This window comes from Watersipora subatra, chromosome 10 (assembly GCF_963576615.1).
Source record: "Watersipora subatra chromosome 10, tzWatSuba1.1, whole genome shotgun sequence".
NCBI classification, from domain to species: domain Eukaryota; kingdom Metazoa; phylum Bryozoa; class Gymnolaemata; order Cheilostomatida; family Watersiporidae; genus Watersipora; species Watersipora subatra.
Window position 1 is genome coordinate 9,553,751 of NC_088717.1, and position 22,602 is coordinate 9,576,352.

At 37.9% G+C, this 22,602-nt stretch overlaps 20 non-coding genes across 20 annotated transcripts; all 20 read left to right on the forward strand.

The window, feature by feature from the left end:
• The first annotated feature begins 725 nt into the window (after nucleotides 1-725).
• LOC137407469 (U5 spliceosomal RNA) lies at nucleotides 726-844 on the forward strand. The gene has a single exon (XR_010980001.1). It is a non-coding gene; the product is annotated as a U5 spliceosomal RNA (small nuclear RNA).
• A 1,010-nt stretch (nucleotides 845-1,854) lies between these two features.
• LOC137407470 (U5 spliceosomal RNA) lies at nucleotides 1,855-1,973 on the forward strand. The gene has a single exon (XR_010980002.1). It is a non-coding gene; the product is annotated as a U5 spliceosomal RNA (small nuclear RNA).
• A 1,011-nt stretch (nucleotides 1,974-2,984) lies between these two features.
• LOC137407471 (U5 spliceosomal RNA) lies at nucleotides 2,985-3,103 on the forward strand. Its single transcript, XR_010980003.1, has one exon. It is a non-coding gene; the product is annotated as a U5 spliceosomal RNA (small nuclear RNA).
• A 1,010-nt stretch (nucleotides 3,104-4,113) lies between these two features.
• On the forward strand, nucleotides 4,114-4,232 carry LOC137407472 (U5 spliceosomal RNA). The gene has a single exon (XR_010980004.1). It is a non-coding gene; the product is annotated as a U5 spliceosomal RNA (small nuclear RNA).
• A 1,010-nt stretch (nucleotides 4,233-5,242) lies between these two features.
• On the forward strand, nucleotides 5,243-5,361 carry LOC137407473 (U5 spliceosomal RNA). Its single transcript, XR_010980005.1, has one exon. It is a non-coding gene; the product is annotated as a U5 spliceosomal RNA (small nuclear RNA).
• A 1,012-nt stretch (nucleotides 5,362-6,373) lies between these two features.
• LOC137407475 (U5 spliceosomal RNA) lies at nucleotides 6,374-6,492 on the forward strand. Its single transcript, XR_010980007.1, has one exon. It is a non-coding gene; the product is annotated as a U5 spliceosomal RNA (small nuclear RNA).
• Nucleotides 6,493-7,504: 1,012 nt separating this feature from the next.
• Nucleotides 7,505-7,623, forward strand: LOC137407476 (U5 spliceosomal RNA). Its single transcript, XR_010980008.1, has one exon. It is a non-coding gene; the product is annotated as a U5 spliceosomal RNA (small nuclear RNA).
• A 1,011-nt stretch (nucleotides 7,624-8,634) lies between these two features.
• Nucleotides 8,635-8,753, forward strand: LOC137407477 (U5 spliceosomal RNA). Its single transcript, XR_010980009.1, has one exon. It is a non-coding gene; the product is annotated as a U5 spliceosomal RNA (small nuclear RNA).
• Nucleotides 8,754-9,763: 1,010 nt separating this feature from the next.
• On the forward strand, nucleotides 9,764-9,882 carry LOC137407479 (U5 spliceosomal RNA). The gene has a single exon (XR_010980010.1). It is a non-coding gene; the product is annotated as a U5 spliceosomal RNA (small nuclear RNA).
• A 1,012-nt stretch (nucleotides 9,883-10,894) lies between these two features.
• Nucleotides 10,895-11,013, forward strand: LOC137407480 (U5 spliceosomal RNA). The gene has a single exon (XR_010980011.1). It is a non-coding gene; the product is annotated as a U5 spliceosomal RNA (small nuclear RNA).
• A 1,010-nt stretch (nucleotides 11,014-12,023) lies between these two features.
• On the forward strand, nucleotides 12,024-12,142 carry LOC137407481 (U5 spliceosomal RNA). Its single transcript, XR_010980012.1, has one exon. It is a non-coding gene; the product is annotated as a U5 spliceosomal RNA (small nuclear RNA).
• Nucleotides 12,143-13,153: 1,011 nt separating this feature from the next.
• LOC137407482 (U5 spliceosomal RNA) lies at nucleotides 13,154-13,272 on the forward strand. The gene has a single exon (XR_010980013.1). It is a non-coding gene; the product is annotated as a U5 spliceosomal RNA (small nuclear RNA).
• Nucleotides 13,273-14,282: 1,010 nt separating this feature from the next.
• On the forward strand, nucleotides 14,283-14,401 carry LOC137407483 (U5 spliceosomal RNA). Its single transcript, XR_010980014.1, has one exon. It is a non-coding gene; the product is annotated as a U5 spliceosomal RNA (small nuclear RNA).
• A 1,012-nt stretch (nucleotides 14,402-15,413) lies between these two features.
• Nucleotides 15,414-15,532, forward strand: LOC137407484 (U5 spliceosomal RNA). Its single transcript, XR_010980015.1, has one exon. It is a non-coding gene; the product is annotated as a U5 spliceosomal RNA (small nuclear RNA).
• Nucleotides 15,533-16,542: 1,010 nt separating this feature from the next.
• On the forward strand, nucleotides 16,543-16,661 carry LOC137407485 (U5 spliceosomal RNA). Its single transcript, XR_010980016.1, has one exon. It is a non-coding gene; the product is annotated as a U5 spliceosomal RNA (small nuclear RNA).
• A 1,011-nt stretch (nucleotides 16,662-17,672) lies between these two features.
• LOC137407487 (U5 spliceosomal RNA) lies at nucleotides 17,673-17,791 on the forward strand. The gene has a single exon (XR_010980018.1). It is a non-coding gene; the product is annotated as a U5 spliceosomal RNA (small nuclear RNA).
• A 1,012-nt stretch (nucleotides 17,792-18,803) lies between these two features.
• LOC137407488 (U5 spliceosomal RNA) lies at nucleotides 18,804-18,922 on the forward strand. The gene has a single exon (XR_010980019.1). It is a non-coding gene; the product is annotated as a U5 spliceosomal RNA (small nuclear RNA).
• A 1,012-nt stretch (nucleotides 18,923-19,934) lies between these two features.
• Nucleotides 19,935-20,053, forward strand: LOC137407489 (U5 spliceosomal RNA). Its single transcript, XR_010980020.1, has one exon. It is a non-coding gene; the product is annotated as a U5 spliceosomal RNA (small nuclear RNA).
• Nucleotides 20,054-21,064: 1,011 nt separating this feature from the next.
• On the forward strand, nucleotides 21,065-21,183 carry LOC137407490 (U5 spliceosomal RNA). Its single transcript, XR_010980021.1, has one exon. It is a non-coding gene; the product is annotated as a U5 spliceosomal RNA (small nuclear RNA).
• Nucleotides 21,184-22,194: 1,011 nt separating this feature from the next.
• LOC137407491 (U5 spliceosomal RNA) lies at nucleotides 22,195-22,313 on the forward strand. Its single transcript, XR_010980022.1, has one exon. It is a non-coding gene; the product is annotated as a U5 spliceosomal RNA (small nuclear RNA).
• The last annotated feature ends 289 nt before the right edge of the window (nucleotides 22,314-22,602 follow it).

Sequence of the window (22,602 nt, forward strand, 5' to 3'; positions counted from 1 at the left end):
TAAACGTGACAGCGGCTTAGAGTCTTACGTCTTTTGCTACAGCGTAAAATGTGCCTAGCTCGCCGAATCTTTCATCTAAACTTCTACGACTGCGTAGCGGCTTAACACTCATCGGATAGCTCGCGGTCTCATAAACATTAGTTTTTTGTTTTGAATGTCTTCGCACGATATTCGCCTCGCTACTTCGCTTAATAACATTTTATAACCACTCTAAATATTTCGGGTTTAGAAGCTGGTAGCGGCGCACCGCGATACGAATTCATCTGAAAGCGTATTATGTAATGAATATCAAAGCGCACCTTTCGTGGTTAAGATCTGAGCCGGCTGACTGGCTGTTTCTTTGTCTGGCGGCACTTCTCCCACTCTTTGCGTCCATATCGATCGCATTATTCCGTTCGGGAGGAGTCCTTTCGCCCGTTGATTTCCTTTGTCAACCCGTTACAGTAGAATAAATTCTATAAAATATTCCACCTGAATTGAATCGATTAAAATTGGTTTTCGCCTCCCCTGCGCAGCGAATATTGTAGTTCGCGCAAAATTTTAATTAATTTTACGTATTTTTAAATTTTATCAAACGAATTAATATAGCAAATATTTGCGTAACGAATCATTTTGAAAATTTTAGTTCATGTTATAACTGTATATACGATGTAAAACTATTCGCGTTTGACACTCAACTCGAAAAGAATCAATTATCATCACTCGAAAAACTTCATACTATCGACTAACTCTGGTTTCTCTTCATATCCACGCATAAATCTTTCGCCTTTTACTAAAGATTTCCGTGGAGAGGAACATTACAATGAGTCTATAGACTTATTTTTGACACCCTCTATAAGAGGGTAATAATAAAACTTTTTAAGGGCAAGATTGGATGGAGTACTTTCTCCGGCTCGATATATATTTTCCACACACTCGATCATCGGAGAAGAACTGGCGGTAGTAAGTAAAGGCGTATTACCGAATTTCGAGTCTTAAAGTTTCCTTATAACATTTTTTTGTTTTACAATCGTTAAGCTTTTGCCGCGTCGATGGTATTATTATCGAACTAGATTATATTACTAGGCTTTATAGTTTTTTTTAATATTAACCCGGCAAACAACGATTTAATGGAGCGTCTCGGTTGAACTAAACGTGACAGCGGCTTAGAGTCTTACGTCTTTTGCTACAGCGTAAAATGTGCCTAGCTCGCCGAATCTTTCATCTAAACTTCTACGACTGCGTAGCGGCTTAACACTCATCGGATAGCTCGCGGTCTCATAAACATTAGTTTTTTGTTTTGAATGTCTTCGCACGATATTCGCCTCGCTACTTCGCTTAATAACATTTTATAACCACTCTAAATATTTCGGGTTTAGAAGCTGGTAGCGGCGCACCGCGATACGAATTCATCTGAAAGCGTATTATGTAATGAATATCAAAGCGCACCTTTCGTGGTTAAGATCTGAGCCGGCTGACTGGCTGTTTCTTTGTCTGGCGGCACTTCTCCCACTCTTTGCGTCCATATCGATCGCATTATTCCGTTCGGGAGGAGTCCTTTCGCCCGTTGATTTCCTTTGTCAACCCGTTACAGTAGAATAAATTCTATAAAATATTCCACCTGAATTGAATCGATTAAAATTGGTTTTCGCCTCCCCTGCGCAGCGAATATTGTAGTTCGCGCAAAATTTTAATTAATTTTACGTATTTTTAAATTTTATCAAACGAATTAATATAGCAAATATTTGCGTAACGAATCATTTTGAAAATTTTAGTTCATGTTATAACTGTATATACGATGTAAAACTATTCGCGTTTGACACTCAACTCGAAAAGAATCAATTATCATCACTCGAAAAACTTCATACTATCGACTAACTCTGGTTTCTCTTCATATCCACGCATAAATCTTTCGCCTTTTACTAAAGATTTCCGTGGAGAGGAACATTACAATGAGTCTATAGACTTATTTTTGACACCCTCTATAAGAGGGTAATAATAAAACTTTTTAAGGGCAAGATTGGATGGAGTACTTTCTCCGGCTCGATATATATTTTCCACACACTCGATCATCGGAGAAGAACTGGCGGTAGTAAGTAAAGGCGTATTACCGAATTTCGAGTCTTAAAGTTTCCTTATAACATTTTTTTGTTTTACAATCGTTAAGCTTTTGCCGCGTCGATGGTATTATTATCGAACTAGATTATATTACTAGGCTTTATAGTTTTTTTTAATATTAACCCGGCAAACAACGATTTAATGGAGCGTCTCGGTTGAACTAAACGTGACAGTGGCTTAGAGTCTTACGTCTTTTGCTACAGCGTAAAATGTGCCTAGCTCGCCGAATCTTTCATCTAAACTTCTTCGACTGCGTAGCGGCTTAACACTCATCGGATAGCTCGCGGTCTCATAAACATTAGTTTTTTTCTTTTGCATGTCTTCGCACGATATTCGCCTCGCTACTTCGCTTAATAACATTTTATAACCACTCTAAATATTTCGGGTTTAGAAGCTGGTAGCGGCGCACCGCGATACGAATTCATCTGAAAGCGTATTATGTAATGAATATCAAAGCGCACCTTTCGTGGTTAAGATCTGAGCCGGCTGACTGGCTGTTTCTTTGTCTGGCGGCACTTCTCCCACTCTTTGCGTCCATATCGATCGCATTATTCCGTTCGGGAGGAGTCCTTTCGCCCGTTGATTTCCTTTGTCAACCCGTTACAGTAGAATAAATTCTATAAAATATTCCACCTGAATTGAATCGATTAAAATTGGTTTTCGCCTCCCCTGCGCAGCGAATATTGTAGTTCGCGCAAAATTTTAATTAATTTTACGTATTTTTAAATTTTATCAAACGAATTAATATAGCAAATATTTGCGTAACGAATCATTTTGAAAATTTTAGTTCATGTTATAACTGTATATACGATGTAAAACTATTCGCGTTTGACACTCAACTCGAAAAGAATCAATTATCATCACTCGAAAAACTTCATACTATCGACTAACTCTGGTTTCTCTTCATATCCACGCATAAATCTTTCGCCTTTTACTAAAGATTTCCGTGGAGAGGAACATTACAATGAGTCTATAGACTTATTTTTGACACCCTCTATAAGAGGGTAATAATAAAACTTTTTAAGGGCAAGATTGGATGGAGTACTTTCTCCGGCTCGATATATATTTTCCACACACTCGATCATCGGAGAAGAACTGGCGGTAGTAAGTAAAGGCGTATTACCGAATTTCGAGTCTTAAAGTTTCCTTATAACATTTTTTTGTTTTACAATCGTTAAGCTTTTGCCGCGTCGATGGTATTATTATCGAACTAGATTATATTACTAGGCTTTATAGTTTTTTTTAATATTAACCCGGCAAACAACGATTTAATGGAGCGTCTCGGTTGAACTAAACGTGACAGCGGCTTAGAGTCTTACGTCTTTTGCTACAGCGTAAAATGTGCCTAGCTCGCCGAATCTTTCATCTAAACTTCTACGACTGCGTAGCGGCTTAACACTCATCGGATAGCTCGCGGTCTCATAAACATTAGTTTTTTGTTTTGAATGTCTTCGCACGATATTCGCCTCGCTACTTCGCTTAATAACATTTTATAACCACTCTAAATATTTCGGGTTTAGAAGCTGGTAGCGGCGCACCGCGATACGAATTCATCTGAAAGCGTATTATGTAATGAATATCAAAGCGCACCTTTCGTGGTTAAGATCTGAGCCGGCTGACTGGCTGTTTCTTTGTCTGGCGGCACTTCTCCCACTCTTTGCGTCCATATCGATCGCATTATTCCGTTCGGGAGGAGTCCTTTCGCCCGTTGATTTCCTTTGTCAACCCGTTACAGTAGAATAAATTCTATAAAATATTCCACCTGAATTGAATCGATTAAAATTGGTTTTCGCCTCCCCTGCGCAGCGAATATTGTAGTTCGCGCAAAATTTTAATTAATTTTACGTATTTTTAAATTTTATCAAACGAATTAATATAGCAAATATTTGCGTAACGAATCATTTTGAAAATTTTAGTTCATGTTATAACTGTATATACGATGTAAAACTATTCGCGTTTGACACTCAACTCGAAAAGAATCAATTATCATCACTCGAAAAACTTCATACTATCGACTAACTCTGGTTTCTCTTCATATCCACGCATAAATCTTTCGCCTTTTACTAAAGATTTCCGTGGAGAGGAACATTACAATGAGTCTATAGACTTATTTTTGACACCCTCTATAAGAGGGTAATAATAAAACTTTTTAAGGGCAAGATTGGATGGAGTACTTTCTCCGGCTCGATATATATTTTCCACACACTCGATCATCGGAGAAGAACTGGCGGTAGTAAGTAAAGGCGTATTACCGAATTTCGAGTCTTAAAGTTTCCTTATAACATTTTTTTGTTTTACAATCGTTAAGCTTTTGCCGCGTCGATGGTATTATTATCGAACTAGATTATATTACTAGGCTTTATAGTTTTTTTTAATATTAACCCGGCAAACAACGATTTAATGGAGCGTCTCGGTTGAACTAAACGTGACAGCGGCTTAGAGTCTTACGTCTTTTGCTACAGCGTAAAATGTGCCTAGCTCGCCGAATCTTTCATCTAAACTTCTACGACTGCGTAGCGGCTTAACACTCATCGGATAGCTCGCGGTCTCATAAACATTAGTTTTTTGTTTTGAATGTCTTCGCACGATATTCGCCTCGCTACTTCGCTTAATAACATTTTATAACCACTCTAAATATTTCGGGTTTAGAAGCTGGTAGCGGCGCACCGCGATACGAATTCATCTGAAAGCGTATTATGTAATGAATATCAAAGCGCACCTTTCGTGGTTAAGATCTGAGCCGGCTGACTGGCTGTTTCTTTGTCTGGCGGCACTTCTCCCACTCTTTGCGTCCATATCGATCGCATTATTCCGTTCGGGAGGAGTCCTTTCGCCCGTTGATTTCCTTTGTCAACCCGTTACAGTAGAATAAATTCTATAAAATATTCCACCTGAATTGAATCGATTAAAATTGGTTTTCGCCTCCCCTGCGCAGCGAATATTGTAGTTCGCGCAAAATTTTAATTAATTTTACGTATTTTTAAATTTTATCAAACGAATTAATATAGCAAATATTTGCGTAACGAATCATTTTGAAAATTTTAGTTCATGTTATAACTGTATATACGATGTAAAACTATTCGCGTTTGACACTCAACTCGAAAAGAATCAATTATCATCACTCGAAAAACTTCATACTATCGACTAACTCTGGTTTCTCTTCATATCCACGCATAAATCTTTCGCCTTTTACTAAAGATTTCCGTGGAGAGGAACATTACAATGAGTCTATAGACTTATTTTTGACACCCTCTATAAGAGGGTAATAATAAAACTTTTTAAGGGCAAGATTGGATGGAGTACTTTCTCCGGCTCGATATATATTTTCCACACACTCGATCATCGGAGAAGAACTGGCGGTAGTAAGTAAAGGCGTATTACCGAATTTCGAGTCTTAAAGTTTCCTTATAACATTTTTTTGTTTTACAATCGTTAAGCTTTTGCCGCGTCGATGGTATTATTATCGAACTAGATTATATTACTAGGCTTTATAGTTTTTTTTAATATTAACCCGGCAAACAACGATTTAATGGAGCGTCTCGGTTGAACTAAACGTGACAGTGGCTTAGAGTCTTACGTCTTTTGCTACAGCGTAAAATGTGCCTAGCTCGCCGAATCTTTCATCTAAACTTCTACGACTGCGTAGCGGCTTAACACTCATCGGATAGCTCGCGGTCTCATAAACATTAGTTTTTTTCTTTTGCATGTCTTCGCACGATATTCGCCTCGCTACTTCGCTTAATAACATTTTATAACCACTCTAAATATTTCGGGTTTAGAAGCTGGTAGCGGCGCACCGCGGATACGAATTCATCTGAAAGCGTATTATGTAATGAATATCAAAGCGCACCTTTCGTGGTTAAGATCTGAGCCGGCTGACTGGCTGTTTCTTTGTCTGGCGGCACTTCTCCCACTCTTTGCGTCCATATCGATCGCATTATTCCGTTCGGGAGGAGTCCTTTCGCCCGTTGATTTCCTTTGTCAACCCGTTACAGTAGAATAAATTCTATAAAATATTCCACCTGAATTGAATCGATTAAAATTGGTTTTCGCCTCCCCTGCGCAGCGAATATTGTAGTTCGCGCAAAATTTTAATTAATTTTACGTATTTTTAAATTTTATCAAACGAATTAATATAGCAAATATTTGCGTAACGAATCATTTTGAAAATTTTAGTTCATGTTATAACTGTATATACGATGTAAAACTATTCGCGTTTGACACTCAACTCGAAAAGAATCAATTATCATCACTCGAAAAACTTCATACTATCGACTAACTCTGGTTTCTCTTCATATCCACGCATAAATCTTTCGCCTTTTACTAAAGATTTCCGTGGAGAGGAACATTACAATGAGTCTATAGACTTATTTTTGACACCCTCTATAAGAGGGTAATAATAAAACTTTTTAAGGGCAAGATTGGATGGAGTACTTTCTCCGGCTCGATATATATTTTCCACACACTCGATCATCGGAGAAGAACTGGCGGTAGTAAGTAAAGGCGTATTACCGAATTTCGAGTCTTAAAGTTTCCTTATAACATTTTTTTGTTTTACAATCGTTAAGCTTTTGCCGCGTCGATGGTATTATTATCGAACTAGATTATATTACTAGGCTTTATAGTTTTTTTTAATATTAACCCGGCAAACAACGATTTAATGGAGCGTCTCGGTTGAACTAAACGTGACAGTGGCTTAGAGTCTTACGTCTTTTGCTACAGCGTAAAATGTGCCTAGCTCGCCGAATCTTTCATCTAAACTTCTACGACTGCGTAGCGGCTTAACACTCATCGGATAGCTCGCGGTCTCATAAACATTAGTTTTTTTCTTTTGCATGTCTTCGCACGATATTCGCCTCGCTACTTCGCTTAATAACATTTTATAACCACTCTAAATATTTCGGGTTTAGAAGCTGGTAGCGGCGCACCGCGGATACGAATTCATCTGAAAGCGTATTATGTAATGAATATCAAAGCGCACCTTTCGTGGTTAAGATCTGAGCCGGCTGACTGGCTGTTTCTTTGTCTGGCGGCACTTCTCCCACTCTTCGCGTCCATATCGATCGCATTATTCCGTTCGGGAGGAGTCCTTTCGCCCGTTGATTTCCTTTGTCAACCCGTTACAGTAGAATAAATTCTATAAAATATTCCACCTGAATTGAATCGATTAAAATTGGTTTTCGCCTCCCCTGCGCAGCGAATATTGTAGTTCGCGCAAAATTTTAATTAATTTTACGTATTTTTAAATTTTATCAAACGAATTAATATAGCAAATATTTGCGTAACGAATCATTTTGAAAATTTTAGTTCATGTTATAACTGTATATACGATGTAAAACTATTCGCGTTTGACACTCAACTCGAAAAGAATCAATTATCATCACTCGAAAAACTTCATACTATCGACTAACTCTGGTTTCTCTTCATATCCACGCATAAATCTTTCGCCTTTTACTAAAGATTTCCGTGGAGAGGAACATTACAATGAGTCTATAGACTTATTTTTGACACCCTCTATAAGAGGGTAATAATAAAACTTTTTAAGGGCAAGATTGGATGGAGTACTTTCTCCGGCTCGATATATATTTTCCACACACTCGATCATCGGAGAAGAACTGGCGGTAGTAAGTAAAGGCGTATTACCGAATTTCGAGTCTTAAAGTTTCCTTATAACATTTTTTTGTTTTACAATCGTTAAGCTTTTGCCGCGTCGATGGTATTATTATCGAACTAGATTATATTACTAGGCTTTATAGTTTTTTTTAATATTAACCCGGCAAACAACGATTTAATGGAGCGTCTCGGTTGAACTAAACGTGACAGCGGCTTAGAGTCTTACGTCTTTTGCTACAGCGTAAAATGTGCCTAGCTCGCCGAATCTTTCATCTAAACTTCTACGACTGCGTAGCGGCTTAACACTCATCGGATAGCTCGCGGTCTCATAAACATTAGTTTTTTTCTTTTGCATGTCTTCGCACGATATTCGCCTCGCTACTTCGCTTAATAACATTTTATAACCACTCTAAATATTTCGGGTTTAGAAGCTGGTAGCGGCGCACCGCGATACGAATTCATCTGAAAGCGTATTATGTAATGAATATCAAAGCGCACCTTTCGTGGTTAAGATCTGAGCCGGCTGACTGGCTGTTTCTTTGTCTGGCGGCACTTCTCCCACTCTTTGCGTCCATATCGATCGCATTATTCCGTTCGGGAGGAGTCCTTTCGCCCGTTGATTTCCTTTGTCAACCCGTTACAGTAGAATAAATTCTATAAAATATTCCACCTGAATTGAATCGATTAAAATTGGTTTTCGCCTCCCCTGCGCAGCGAATATTGTAGTTCGCGCAAAATTTTAATTAATTTTACGTATTTTTAAATTTTATCAAACGAATTAATATAGCAAATATTTGCGTAACGAATCATTTTGAAAATTTTAGTTCATGTTATAACTGTATATACGATGTAAAACTATTCGCGTTTGACACTCAACTCGAAAAGAATCAATTATCATCACTCGAAAAACTTCATACTATCGACTAACTCTGGTTTCTCTTCATATCCACGCATAAATCTTTCGCCTTTTACTAAAGATTTCCGTGGAGAGGAACATTACAATGAGTCTATAGACTTATTTTTGACACCCTCTATAAGAGGGTAATAATAAAACTTTTTAAGGGCAAGATTGGATGGAGTACTTTCTCCGGCTCGATATATATTTTCCACACACTCGATCATCGGAGAAGAACTGGCGGTAGTAAGTAAAGGCGTATTACCGAATTTCGAGTCTTAAAGTTTCCTTATAACATTTTTTTGTTTTACAATCGTTAAGCTTTTGCCGCGTCGATGGTATTATTATCGAACTAGATTATATTACTAGGCTTTATAGTTTTTTTTAATATTAACCCGGCAAACAACGATTTAATGGAGCGTCTCGGTTGAACTAAACGTGACAGCGGCTTAGAGTCTTACGTCTTTTGCTACAGCGTAAAATGTGCCTAGCTCGCCGAATCTTTCATCTAAACTTCTACGACTGCGTAGCGGCTTAACACTCATCGGATAGCTCGCGGTCTCATAAACATTAGTTTTTTGTTTTGAATGTCTTCGCACGATATTCGCCTCGCTACTTCGCTTAATAACATTTTATAACCACTCTAAATATTTCGGGTTTAGAAGCTGGTAGCGGCGCACCGCGATACGAATTCATCTGAAAGCGTATTATGTAATGAATATCAAAGCGCACCTTTCGTGGTTAAGATCTGAGCCGGCTGACTGGCTGTTTCTTTGTCTGGCGGCACTTCTCCCACTCTTTGCGTCCATATCGATCGCATTATTCCGTTCGGGAGGAGTCCTTTCGCCCGTTGATTTCCTTTGTCAACCCGTTACAGTAGAATAAATTCTATAAAATATTCCACCTGAATTGAATCGATTAAAATTGGTTTTCGCCTCCCCTGCGCAGCGAATATTGTAGTTCGCGCAAAATTTTAATTAATTTTACGTATTTTTAAATTTTATCAAACGAATTAATATAGCAAATATTTGCGTAACGAATCATTTTGAAAATTTTAGTTCATGTTATAACTGTATATACGATGTAAAACTATTCGCGTTTGACACTCAACTCGAAAAGAATCAATTATCATCACTCGAAAAACTTCATACTATCGACTAACTCTGGTTTCTCTTCATATCCACGCATAAATCTTTCGCCTTTTACTAAAGATTTCCGTGGAGAGGAACATTACAATGAGTCTATAGACTTATTTTTGACACCCTCTATAAGAGGGTAATAATAAAACTTTTTAAGGGCAAGATTGGATGGAGTACTTTCTCCGGCTCGATATATATTTTCCACACACTCGATCATCGGAGAAGAACTGGCGGTAGTAAGTAAAGGCGTATTACCGAATTTCGAGTCTTAAAGTTTCCTTATAACATTTTTTTGTTTTACAATCGTTAAGCTTTTGCCGCGTCGATGGTATTATTATCGAACTAGATTATATTACTAGGCTTTATAGTTTTTTTTAATATTAACCCGGCAAACAACGATTTAATGGAGCGTCTCGGTTGAACTAAACGTGACAGTGGCTTAGAGTCTTACGTCTTTTGCTACAGCGTAAAATGTGCCTAGCTCGCCGAATCTTTCATCTAAACTTCTACGACTGCGTAGCGGCTTAACACTCATCGGATAGCTCGCGGTCTCATAAACATTAGTTTTTTTCTTTTGCATGTCTTCGCACGATATTCGCCTCGCTACTTCGCTTAATAACATTTTATAACCACTCTAAATATTTCGGGTTTAGAAGCTGGTAGCGGCGCACCGCGGATACGAATTCATCTGAAAGCGTATTATGTAATGAATATCAAAGCGCACCTTTCGTGGTTAAGATCTGAGCCGGCTGACTGGCTGTTTCTTTGTCTGGCGGCACTTCTCCCACTCTTTGCGTCCATATCGATCGCATTATTCCGTTCGGGAGGAGTCCTTTCGCCCGTTGATTTCCTTTGTCAACCCGTTACAGTAGAATAAATTCTATAAAATATTCCACCTGAATTGAATCGATTAAAATTGGTTTTCGCCTCCCCTGCGCAGCGAATATTGTAGTTCGCGCAAAATTTTAATTAATTTTACGTATTTTTAAATTTTATCAAACGAATTAATATAGCAAATATTTGCGTAACGAATCATTTTGAAAATTTTAGTTCATGTTATAACTGTATATACGATGTAAAACTATTCGCGTTTGACACTCAACTCGAAAAGAATCAATTATCATCACTCGAAAAACTTCATACTATCGACTAACTCTGGTTTCTCTTCATATCCACGCATAAATCTTTCGCCTTTTACTAAAGATTTCCGTGGAGAGGAACATTACAATGAGTCTATAGACTTATTTTTGACACCCTCTATAAGAGGGTAATAATAAAACTTTTTAAGGGCAAGATTGGATGGAGTACTTTCTCCGGCTCGATATATATTTTCCACACACTCGATCATCGGAGAAGAACTGGCGGTAGTAAGTAAAGGCGTATTACCGAATTTCGAGTCTTAAAGTTTCCTTATAACATTTTTTTGTTTTACAATCGTTAAGCTTTTGCCGCGTCGATGGTATTATTATCGAACTAGATTATATTACTAGGCTTTATAGTTTTTTTTAATATTAACCCGGCAAACAACGATTTAATGGAGCGTCTCGGTTGAACTAAACGTGACAGCGGCTTAGAGTCTTACGTCTTTTGCTACAGCGTAAAATGTGCCTAGCTCGCCGAATCTTTCATCTAAACTTCTACGACTGCGTAGCGGCTTAACACTCATCGGATAGCTCGCGGTCTCATAAACATTAGTTTTTTGTTTTGAATGTCTTCGCACGATATTCGCCTCGCTACTTCGCTTAATAACATTTTATAACCACTCTAAATATTTCGGGTTTAGAAGCTGGTAGCGGCGCACCGCGATACGAATTCATCTGAAAGCGTATTATGTAATGAATATCAAAGCGCACCTTTCGTGGTTAAGATCTGAGCCGGCTGACTGGCTGTTTCTTTGTCTGGCGGCACTTCTCCCACTCTTTGCGTCCATATCGATCGCATTATTCCGTTCGGGAGGAGTCCTTTCGCCCGTTGATTTCCTTTGTCAACCCGTTACAGTAGAATAAATTCTATAAAATATTCCACCTGAATTGAATCGATTAAAATTGGTTTTCGCCTCCCCTGCGCAGCGAATATTGTAGTTCGCGCAAAATTTTAATTAATTTTACGTATTTTTAAATTTTGTCAAACGAATTAATATAGCAAATATTTGCGTAAGGAATTATTTTGAAAATTTTAGTTCATGTTATAACTGTATATAAGATGTAAAACTATTCGCGTTTGACACTTAACTCGAAAAGATTCAATTATCATCACTCGAAAAACTTCATACTATCGACTAACTCTGGTTTCTCTTCATATCCACGCATAAATCTTTCGCCTTTTACTAAAGATTTCCGTGGAGAGGAACATTACAATGAGTCTATAGACTTATTTTTGACACCCTCTATAAGAGGGTAATAATAAAACTTTTTAAGGGCAAGATTGGATGGAGTACTTTCTCCGGCTCGATATATATTTTCCACACACTCGATCATCGGAGAAGAACTGGCGGTAGTAAGTAAAGGCGTATTACCGAATTTCGAGTCTTAAAGTTTCCTTATAACATTTTTTTGTTTTACAATCGTTAAGCTTTTGCCGCGTCGATGGTATTATTATCGAACTAGATTATATTACTAGGCTTTATAGTTTTTTTTAATATTAACCCGGCAAACAACGATTTAATGGAGCGTCTCGGTTGAACTAAACGTGACAGCGGCTTAGAGTCTTACGTCTTTTGCTACAGCGTAAAATGTGCCTAGCTCGCCGAATCTTTCATCTAAACTTCTACGACTGCGTAGCGGCTTAACACTCATCGGATAGCTCGCGGTCTCATAAACATTAGTTTTTTTCTTTTGCATGTCTTCGCACGATATTCGCCTCGCTACTTCGCTTAATAACATTTTATAACCACTCTAAATATTTCGGGTTTAGAAGCTGGTAGCGGCGCACCGCGATACGAATTCATCTGAAAGCGTATTATGTAATGAATATCAAAGCGCACCTTTCGTGGTTAAGATCTGAGCCGGCTGACTGGCTGTTTCTTTGTCTGGCGGCACTTCTCCCACTCTTTGCGTCCATATCGATCGCATTATTCCGTTCGGGAGGAGTCCTTTCGCCCGTTGATTTCCTTTGTCAACCCGTTACAGTAGAATAAATTCTATAAAATATTCCACCTGAATTGAATCGATTAAAATTGGTTTTCGCCTCCCCTGCGCAGCGAATATTGTAGTTCGCGCAAAATTTTAATTAATTTTACGTATTTTTAAATTTTATCAAACGAATTAATATAGCAAATATTTGCGTAACGAATCATTTTGAAAATTTTAGTTCATGTTATAACTGTATATACGATGTAAAACTATTCGCGTTTGACACTCAACTCGAAAAGAATCAATTATCATCACTCGAAAAACTTCATACTATCGACTAACTCTGGTTTCTCTTCATATCCACGCATAAATCTTTCGCCTTTTACTAAAGATTTCCGTGGAGAGGAACATTACAATGAGTCTATAGACTTATTTTTGACACCCTCTATAAGAGGGTAATAATAAAACTTTTTAAGGGCAAGATTGGATGGAGTACTTTCTCCGGCTCGATATATATTTTCCACACACTCGATCATCGGAGAAGAACTGGCGGTAGTAAGTAAAGGCGTATTACCGAATTTCGAGTCTTAAAGTTTCCTTATAACATTTTTTTGTTTTACAATCGTTAAGCTTTTGCCGCGTCGATGGTATTATTATCGAACTAGATTATATTACTAGGCTTTATAGTTTTTTTTAATATTAACCCGGCAAACAACGATTTAATGGAGCGTCTCGGTTGAACTAAACGTGACAGCGGCTTAGAGTCTTACGTCTTTTGCTACAGCGTAAAATGTGCCTAGCTCGCCGAATCTTTCATCTAAACTTCTACGACTGCGTAGCGGCTTAACACTCATCGGATAGCTCGCGGTCTCATAAACATTAGTTTTTTGTTTTGAATGTCTTCGCACGATATTCGCCTCGCTACTTCGCTTAATAACATTTTATAACCACTCTAAATATTTCGGGTTTAGAAGCTGGTAGCGGCGCACCGCGATACGAATTCATCTGAAAGCGTATTATGTAATGAATATCAAAGCGCACCTTTCGTGGTTAAGATCTGAGCCGGCTGACTGGCTGTTTCTTTGTCTGGCGGCACTTCTCCCACTCTTTGCGTCCATATCGATCGCATTATTCCGTTCGGGAGGAGTCCTTTCGCCCGTTGATTTCCTTTGTCAACCCGTTACAGTAGAATAAATTCTATAAAATATTCCACCTGAATTGAATCGATTAAAATTGGTTTTCGCCTCCCCTGCGCAGCGAATATTGTAGTTCGCGCAAAATTTTAATTAATTTTACGTATTTTTAAATTTTATCAAACGAATTAATATAGCAAATATTTGCGTAACGAATCATTTTGAAAATTTTAGTTCATGTTATAACTGTATATACGATGTAAAACTATTCGCGTTTGACACTCAACTCGAAAAGAATCAATTATCATCACTCGAAAAACTTCATACTATCGACTAACTCTGGTTTCTCTTCATATCCACGCATAAATCTTTCGCCTTTTACTAAAGATTTCCGTGGAGAGGAACATTACAATGAGTCTATAGACTTATTTTTGACACCCTCTATAAGAGGGTAATAATAAAACTTTTTAAGGGCAAGATTGGATGGAGTACTTTCTCCGGCTCGATATATATTTTCCACACACTCGATCATCGGAGAAGAACTGGCGGTAGTAAGTAAAGGCGTATTACCGAATTTCGAGTCTTAAAGTTTCCTTATAACATTTTTTTGTTTTACAATCGTTAAGCTTTTGCCGCGTCGATGGTATTATTATCGAACTAGATTATATTACTAGGCTTTATAGTTTTTTTTAATATTAACCCGGCAAACAACGATTTAATGGAGCGTCTCGGTTGAACTAAACGTGACAGTGGCTTAGAGTCTTACGTCTTTTGCTACAGCGTAAAATGTGCCTAGCTCGCCGAATCTTTCATCTAAACTTCTACGACTGCGTAGCGGCTTAACACTCATCGGATAGCTCGCGGTCTCATAAACATTAGTTTTTTTCTTTTGCATGTCTTCGCACGATATTCGCCTCGCTACTTCGCTTAATAACATTTTATAACCACTCTAAATATTTCGGGTTTAGAAGCTGGTAGCGGCGCACCGCGGATACGAATTCATCTGAAAGCGTATTATGTAATGAATATCAAAGCGCACCTTTCGTGGTTAAGATCTGAGCCGGCTGACTGGCTGTTTCTTTGTCTGGCGGCACTTCTCCCACTCTTTGCGTCCATATCGATCGCATTATTCCGTTCGGGAGGAGTCCTTTCGCCCGTTGATTTCCTTTGTCAACCCGTTACAGTAGAATAAATTCTATAAAATATTCCACCTGAATTGAATCGATTAAAATTGGTTTTCGCCTCCCCTGCGCAGCGAATATTGTAGTTCGCGCAAAATTTTAATTAATTTTACGTATTTTTAAATTTTATCAAACGAATTAATATAGCAAATATTTGCGTAACGAATCATTTTGAAAATTTTAGTTCATGTTATAACTGTATATACGATGTAAAACTATTCGCGTTTGACACTCAACTCGAAAAGAATCAATTATCATCACTCGAAAAACTTCATACTATCGACTAACTCTGGTTTCTCTTCATATCCACGCATAAATCTTTCGCCTTTTACTAAAGATTTCCGTGGAGAGGAACATTACAATGAGTCTATAGACTTATTTTTGACACCCTCTATAAGAGGGTAATAATAAAACTTTTTAAGGGCAAGATTGGATGGAGTACTTTCTCCGGCTCGATATATATTTTCCACACACTCGATCATCGGAGAAGAACTGGCGGTAGTAAGTAAAGGCGTATTACCGAATTTCGAGTCTTAAAGTTTCCTTATAACATTTTTTTGTTTTACAATCGTTAAGCTTTTGCCGCGTCGATGGTATTATTATCGAACTAGATTATATTACTAGGCTTTATAGTTTTTTTTAATATTAACCCGGCAAACAACGATTTAATGGAGCGTCTCGGTTGAACTAAACGTGACAGCGGCTTAGAGTCTTACGTCTTTTGCTACAGCGTAAAATGTGCCTAGCTCGCCGAATCTTTCATCTAAACTTCTACGACTGCGTAGCGGCTTAACACTCATCGGATAGCTCGCGGTCTCATAAACATTAGTTTTTTGTTTTGAATGTCTTCGCACGATATTCGCCTCGCTACTTCGCTTAATAACATTTTATAACCACTCTAAATATTTCGGGTTTAGAAGCTGGTAGCGGCGCACCGCGATACGAATTCATCTGAAAGCGTATTATGTAATGAATATCAAAGCGCACCTTTCGTGGTTAAGATCTGAGCCGGCTGACTGGCTGTTTCTTTGTCTGGCGGCACTTCTCCCACTCTTTGCGTCCATATCGATCGCATTATTCCGTTCGGGAGGAGTCCTTTCGCCCGTTGATTTCCTTTGTCAACCCGTTACAGTAGAATAAATTCTATAAAATATTCCACCTGAATTGAATCGATTAAAATTGGTTTTCGCCTCCCCTGCGCAGCGAATATTGTAGTTCGCGCAAAATTTTAATTAATTTTACGTATTTTTAAATTTTGTCAAACGAATTAATATAGCAAATATTTGCGTAAGGAATTATTTTGAAAATTTTAGTTCATGTTATAACTGTATATAAGATGTAAAACTATTCGCGTTTGACACTTAACTCGAAAAGATTCAATTATCATCACTCGAAAAACTTCATACTATCGACTAACTCTGGTTTCTCTTCATATCCACGCATAAATCTTTCGCCTTTTACTAAAGATTTCCGTGGAGAGGAACATTACAATGAGTCTATAGACTTATTTTTGACACCCTCTATAAGAGGGTAATAATAAAACTTTTTAAGGGCAAGATTGGATGGAGTACTTTCTGCGGCTCGATATATATTTTCCACACACTCGATCATCGGAGAAGAACTGGCGGTAGTAAGTAAAGGCGTATTACCGAATTTCGAGTCTTAAAGTTTCCTTATAACATTTTTTTGTTTTACAATCGTTAAGCTTTTGCCGCGTCGATGGTATTATTATCGAACTAGATTATATTACTAGGCTTTATAGTTTTTTTTAATATTAACCCGGCAAACAACGATTTAATGGAGCGTCTCGGTTGAACTAAACGTGACAGTGGCTTAGAGTCTTACGTCTTTTGCTACAGCGTAAAATGTGCCTAGCTCGCCGAATCTTTCATCTAAACTTCTTCGACTGCGTAGCGGCTTAACACTCATCGGATAGCTCGCGGTCTCATAAACATTAGTTTTTTTCTTTTGCATGTCTTCGCACGATATTCGCCTCGCTACTTCGCTTAATAACATTTTATAACCACTCTAAATATTTCGGGTTTAGAAGCTGGTAGCGGCGCACCGCGATACGAATTCATCTGAAAGCGTATTATGTAATGAATATCAAAGCGCACCTTTCGTGGTTAAGATCTGAGCCGGCTGACTGGCTGTTTCTTTGTCTGGCGGCACTTCTCCCACTCTTTGCGTCCATATCGATCGCATTATTCCGTTCGGGAGGAGTCCTTTCGCCCGTTGATTTCCTTTGTCAACCCGTTACAGTAGAATAAATTCTATAAAATATTCCACCTGAATTGAATCGATTAAAATTGGTTTTCGCCTCCCCTGCGCAGCGAATATTGTAGTTCGCGCAAAATTTTAATTAATTTTACGTATTTTTAAATTTTATCAAACGAATTAATATAGCAAATATTTGCGTAACGAATCATTTTGAAAATTTTAGTTCATGTTATAACTGTATATACGATGTAAAACTATTCGCGTTTGACACTCAACTCGAAAAGAATCAATTATCATCACTCGAAAAACTTCATACTATCGACTAACTCTGGTTTCTCTTCATATCCACGCATAAATCTTTCGCCTTTTACTAAAGATTTCCGTGGAGAGGAACATTACAATGAGTCTATAGACTTATTTTTGACACCCTCTATAAGAGGGTAATAATAAAACTTTTTAAGGGCAAGATTGGATGGAGTACTTTCTCCGGCTCGATATATATTTTCCACACACTCGATCATCGGAGAAGAACTGGCGGTAGTAAGTAAAGGCGTATTACCGAATTTCGAGTCTTAAAGTTTCCTTATAACATTTTTTTGTTTTACAATCGTTAAGCTTTTGCCGCGTGGATGGTATTATTATCGAACTAGATTATATTACTAGGCTTTATAGTTTTTTTTAATATTAACCCGGCAAACAACGATTTAATGGAGCGTCTCGGTTGAACTAAACGTGACAGTGGCTTAGAGTCTTACGTCTTTTGCTACAGCGTAAAATGTGCCTAGCTCGCCGAATCTTTCATCTAAACTTCTACGACTGCGTAGCGGCTTAACACTCATCGGATAGCTCGCGGTCTCATAAACATTAGTTTTTTTCTTTTGCATGTCTTCGCACGATATTCGCCTCGCTACTTCGCTTAATAACATTTTATAACCACTCTAAATATTTCGGGTTTAGAAGCTGGTAGCGGCGCACCGCGGATACGAATTCATCTGAAAGCGTATTATGTAATGAATATCAAAGCGCACCTTTCGTGGTTAAGATCTGAGCCGGCTGACTGGCTGTTTCTTTGTCTGGCGGCACTTCTCCCACTCTTTGCGTCCATATCGATCGCATTATTCCGTTCGGGAGGAGTCCTTTCGCCCGTTGATTTCCTTTGTCAACCCGTTACAGTAGAATAAATTCTATAAAATATTCCACCTGAATTGAATCGATTAAAATTGGTTTTCGCCTCCCCTGCGCAGCGAATATTGTAGTTCGCGCAAAATTTTAATTAATTTTACGTATTTTTAAATTTTATCAAACGAATTAATATAGCAAATATTTGCGTAACGAATCATTTTGAAAATTTTAGTTCATGTTATAACTGTATATACGATGTAAAACTATTCGCGTTTGACACTCAACTCGAAAAGAATCAATTATCATCACTCGAAAAACTTCATACTATCGACTAACTCTGGTTTCTCTTCATATCCACGCATAAATCTTTCGCCTTTTACTAAAGATTTCCGTGGAGAGGAACATTACAATGAGTCTATAGACTTATTTTTGACACCCTCTATAAGAGGGTAATAATAAAACTTTTTAAGGGCAAGATTGGATGGAGTACTTTCTCCGGCTCGATATATATTTTCCACACACTCGATCATCGGAGAAGAACTGGCGGTAGTAAGTAAAGGCGTATTACCGAATTTCGAGTCTTAAAGTTTCCTTATAACATTTTTTTGTTTTACAATCGTTAAGCTTTTGCCGCGTCGATGGTATTATTATCGAACTAGATTATATTACTAGGCTTTATAGTTTTTTTTAATATTAACCCGGCAAACAACGATTTAATGGAGCGTCTCGGTTGAACTAAACGTGACAGTGGCTTAGAGTCTTACGTCTTTTGCTACAGCGTAAAATGTGCCTAGCTCGCCGAATCTTTCATCTAAACTTCTACGACTGCGTAGCGGCTTAACACTCATCGGATAGCTCGCGGTCTCATAAACATTAGTTTTTTTCTTTTGCATGTCTTCGCACGATATTCGCCTCGCTACTTCGCTTAATAACATTTTATAACCACTCTAAATATTTCGGGTTTAGAAGCTGGTAGCGGCGCACCGCGGATACGAATTCATCTGAAAGCGTATTATGTAATGAATATCAAAGCGCACCTTTCGTGGTTAAGATCTGAGCCGGCTGACTGGCTGTTTCTTTGTCTGGCGGCACTTCTCCCACTCTTCGCGTCCATATCGATCGCATTATTCCGTTCGGGAGGAGTCCTTTCGCCCGTTGATTTCCTTTGTCAACCCGTTACAGTAGAATAAATTCTATAAAATATTCCACCTGAATTGAATCGATTAAAATTGGTTTTCGCCTCCCCTGCGCAGCGAATATTGTAGTTCGCGCAAAATTTTAATTAATTTTACGTATTTTTAAATTTTATCAAACGAATTAATATAGCAAATATTTGCGTAACGAATCATTTTGAAAATTTTAGTTCATGTTATAACTGTATATACGATGTAAAACTATTCGCGTTTGACACTCAACTCGAAAAGAATCAATTATCATCACTCGAAAAACTTCATACTATCGACTAACTCTGGTTTCTCTTCATATCCACGCATAAATCTTTCGCCTTTTACTAAAGATTTCCGTGGAGAGGAACATTACAATGAGTCTATAGACTTATTTTTGACACCCTCTATAAGAGGGTAATAATAAAACTTTTTAAGGGCAAGATTGGATGGAGTACTTTCTCCGGCTCGATATATATTTTCCACACACTCGATCATCGGAGAAGAACTGGCGGTAGTAAGTAAAGGCGTATTACCGAATTTCGAGTCTTAAAGTTTCCTTATAACATTTTTTTGTTTTACAATCGTTAAGCTTTTGCCGCGTCGATGGTATTATTATCGAACTAGATTATATTACTAGGCTTTATAGTTTTTTTTAATATTAACCCGGCAAACAACGATTTAATGGAGCGTCTCGGTTGAACTAAACGTGACAGTGGCTTAGAGTCTTACGTCTTTTGCTACAGCGTAAAATGTGCCTAGCTCGCCGAATCTTTCATCTAAACTTCTACGACTGCGTAGCGGCTTAACACTCATCGGATAGCTCGCGGTCTCATAAACATTAGTTTTTTTCTTTTGCATGTCTTCGCACGATATTCGCCTCGCTACTTCGCTTAATAACATTTTATAACCACTCTAAATATTTCGGGTTTAGAAGCTGGTAGCGGCGCACCGCGATACGAATTCATCTGAAAGCGTATTATGTAATGAATATCAAAGCGCACCTTTCGTGGTTAAGATCTGAGCCGGCTGACTGGCTGTTTCTTTGTTTGGCGGCACTTCTCCCACTCTTTGCGTCCATATCGATCGGATTATTCCGTTCGGGAGGAGTCCTTTCGCCCGTTGATTTCCTTTGTCAACCCGTTACAGTAGAATAAATTCTATAAAATATTCCACCTGAATTGAATCGATTAAAATTGGTTTTCGCCTCCCCTGCGCAGCGAATATTGTAGTTCGCGCAAAATTTTAATTAATTTTACGTATTTTTAAATTTTATCAAACGAATTAATATAGCAAATATTTGCGTAACGAATTATTTTGAAAATTTTAGTTCATGTTATAACTGTATATACGATGTAAAACTATTCGCGTTTGACACTCAACTCGAAAAGAATCAATTATCATCACTCGAAAAACTTCATACTATCGACTAACTCTGGTTTCTCTTCATATCCACGCATAAATCTTTCGCCTTTTACTAAAGATTTCCGTGGAGAGGAACATTACAATGAGTCTATAGACTTATTTTTGACACCCTCTATAAGAGGGTAATAATAAAACTTTTTAAGGGCAAGATTGGATGGAGTACTTTCTCCGGCTCGATATATATTTTCCACACACTCGATCATCGGAGAAGAACTGGCGGTAGTAAGTAAAGGCGTATTACCGAATTTCGAGTCTTAAAGTTTCCTTATAACATTTTTTTGTTTTACAATCGTTAAGCTTTTGCCGCGTCGATGGTATTATTATCGAACTAGATTATATTACTAGGCTTTATAGTTTTTTTTAATATTAACCCGGCAAACAACGATTTAATGGAGCGTCTCGGTTGAACTAAACGTGACAGTGGCTTAGAGTCTTACGTCTTTTGCTACAGCGTAAAATGTGCCTAGCTCGCCGAATCTTTCATCTAAACTTCTACGACTGCGTAGCGGCTTAACACTCATCGGATAGCTCGCGGTCTCATAAACATTAGTTTTTTCTTTTGCATGTCTTCGCACGATATTCGCCTCGCTACTTCGCTTAATAACATTTTATAACCACTCTAAATATTTCGGGTTTAGAAGCTGGTAGCGGCGCACCGCGGATACGAATTCATCTGAAAGCGTATTATGTAATGAATATCAAAGCGCACCTTTCGTGGTTAAGATCTGAGCCGGCTGACTGGCTGTTTCTTTGTCTGGCGGCACTTCTCCCACTCTTTGCGTCCATATCGATCGCATTATTCCGTTCGGGAGGAGTCCTTTCGCCCGTTGATTTCCTTTGTCAACCCGTTACAGTAGAATAAATTCTATAAAATATTCCACCTGAATTGAATCGATTAAAATTGGTTTTCGCCTCCCCTGCGCAGCGAATATTGTAGTTCGCGCAAAATTTTAATTAATTTTACGTATTTTTAAATTTTATCAAACGAATTAATATAGCAAATATTTGCGTAACGAATCATTTTGAAAATTTTAGTTCATGTTATAACTGTATATACGATGTAAAACTATTCGCGTTTGACACTCAACTCGAAAAGAATCAATTATCATCACTCGAAAAACTTCATACTATCGACTAACTCTGGTTTCTCTTCATATCCACGCATAAATCTTTCGCCTTTTACTAAAGATTTCCGTGGAGAGGAACATTACAATGAGTCTATAGACTTATTTTTGACACCCTCTATAAGAGGGTAATAATGAAACTTTTTAAGGGCAAGATTGGATGGAGTACTTTCTCCGGCTCGATATATATTTTCCACACACTCGATCATCGGAGAAGAACTGGCGGTAGTAAGTAAAGGCGTATTACCGAATTTCGAGTCTTAAAGTTTCCTTATAACATTTTTTTGTTTTACAATCGTTAAGCTTTTGCCGCGTCGATGGTATTATTATCGAACTAGATTATATTACTAGGCTTTATAGTTTTTTTTAATATTAACCCGGCAAACAACGATTTAATGGAGCGTCTCGGTTGAACTAAA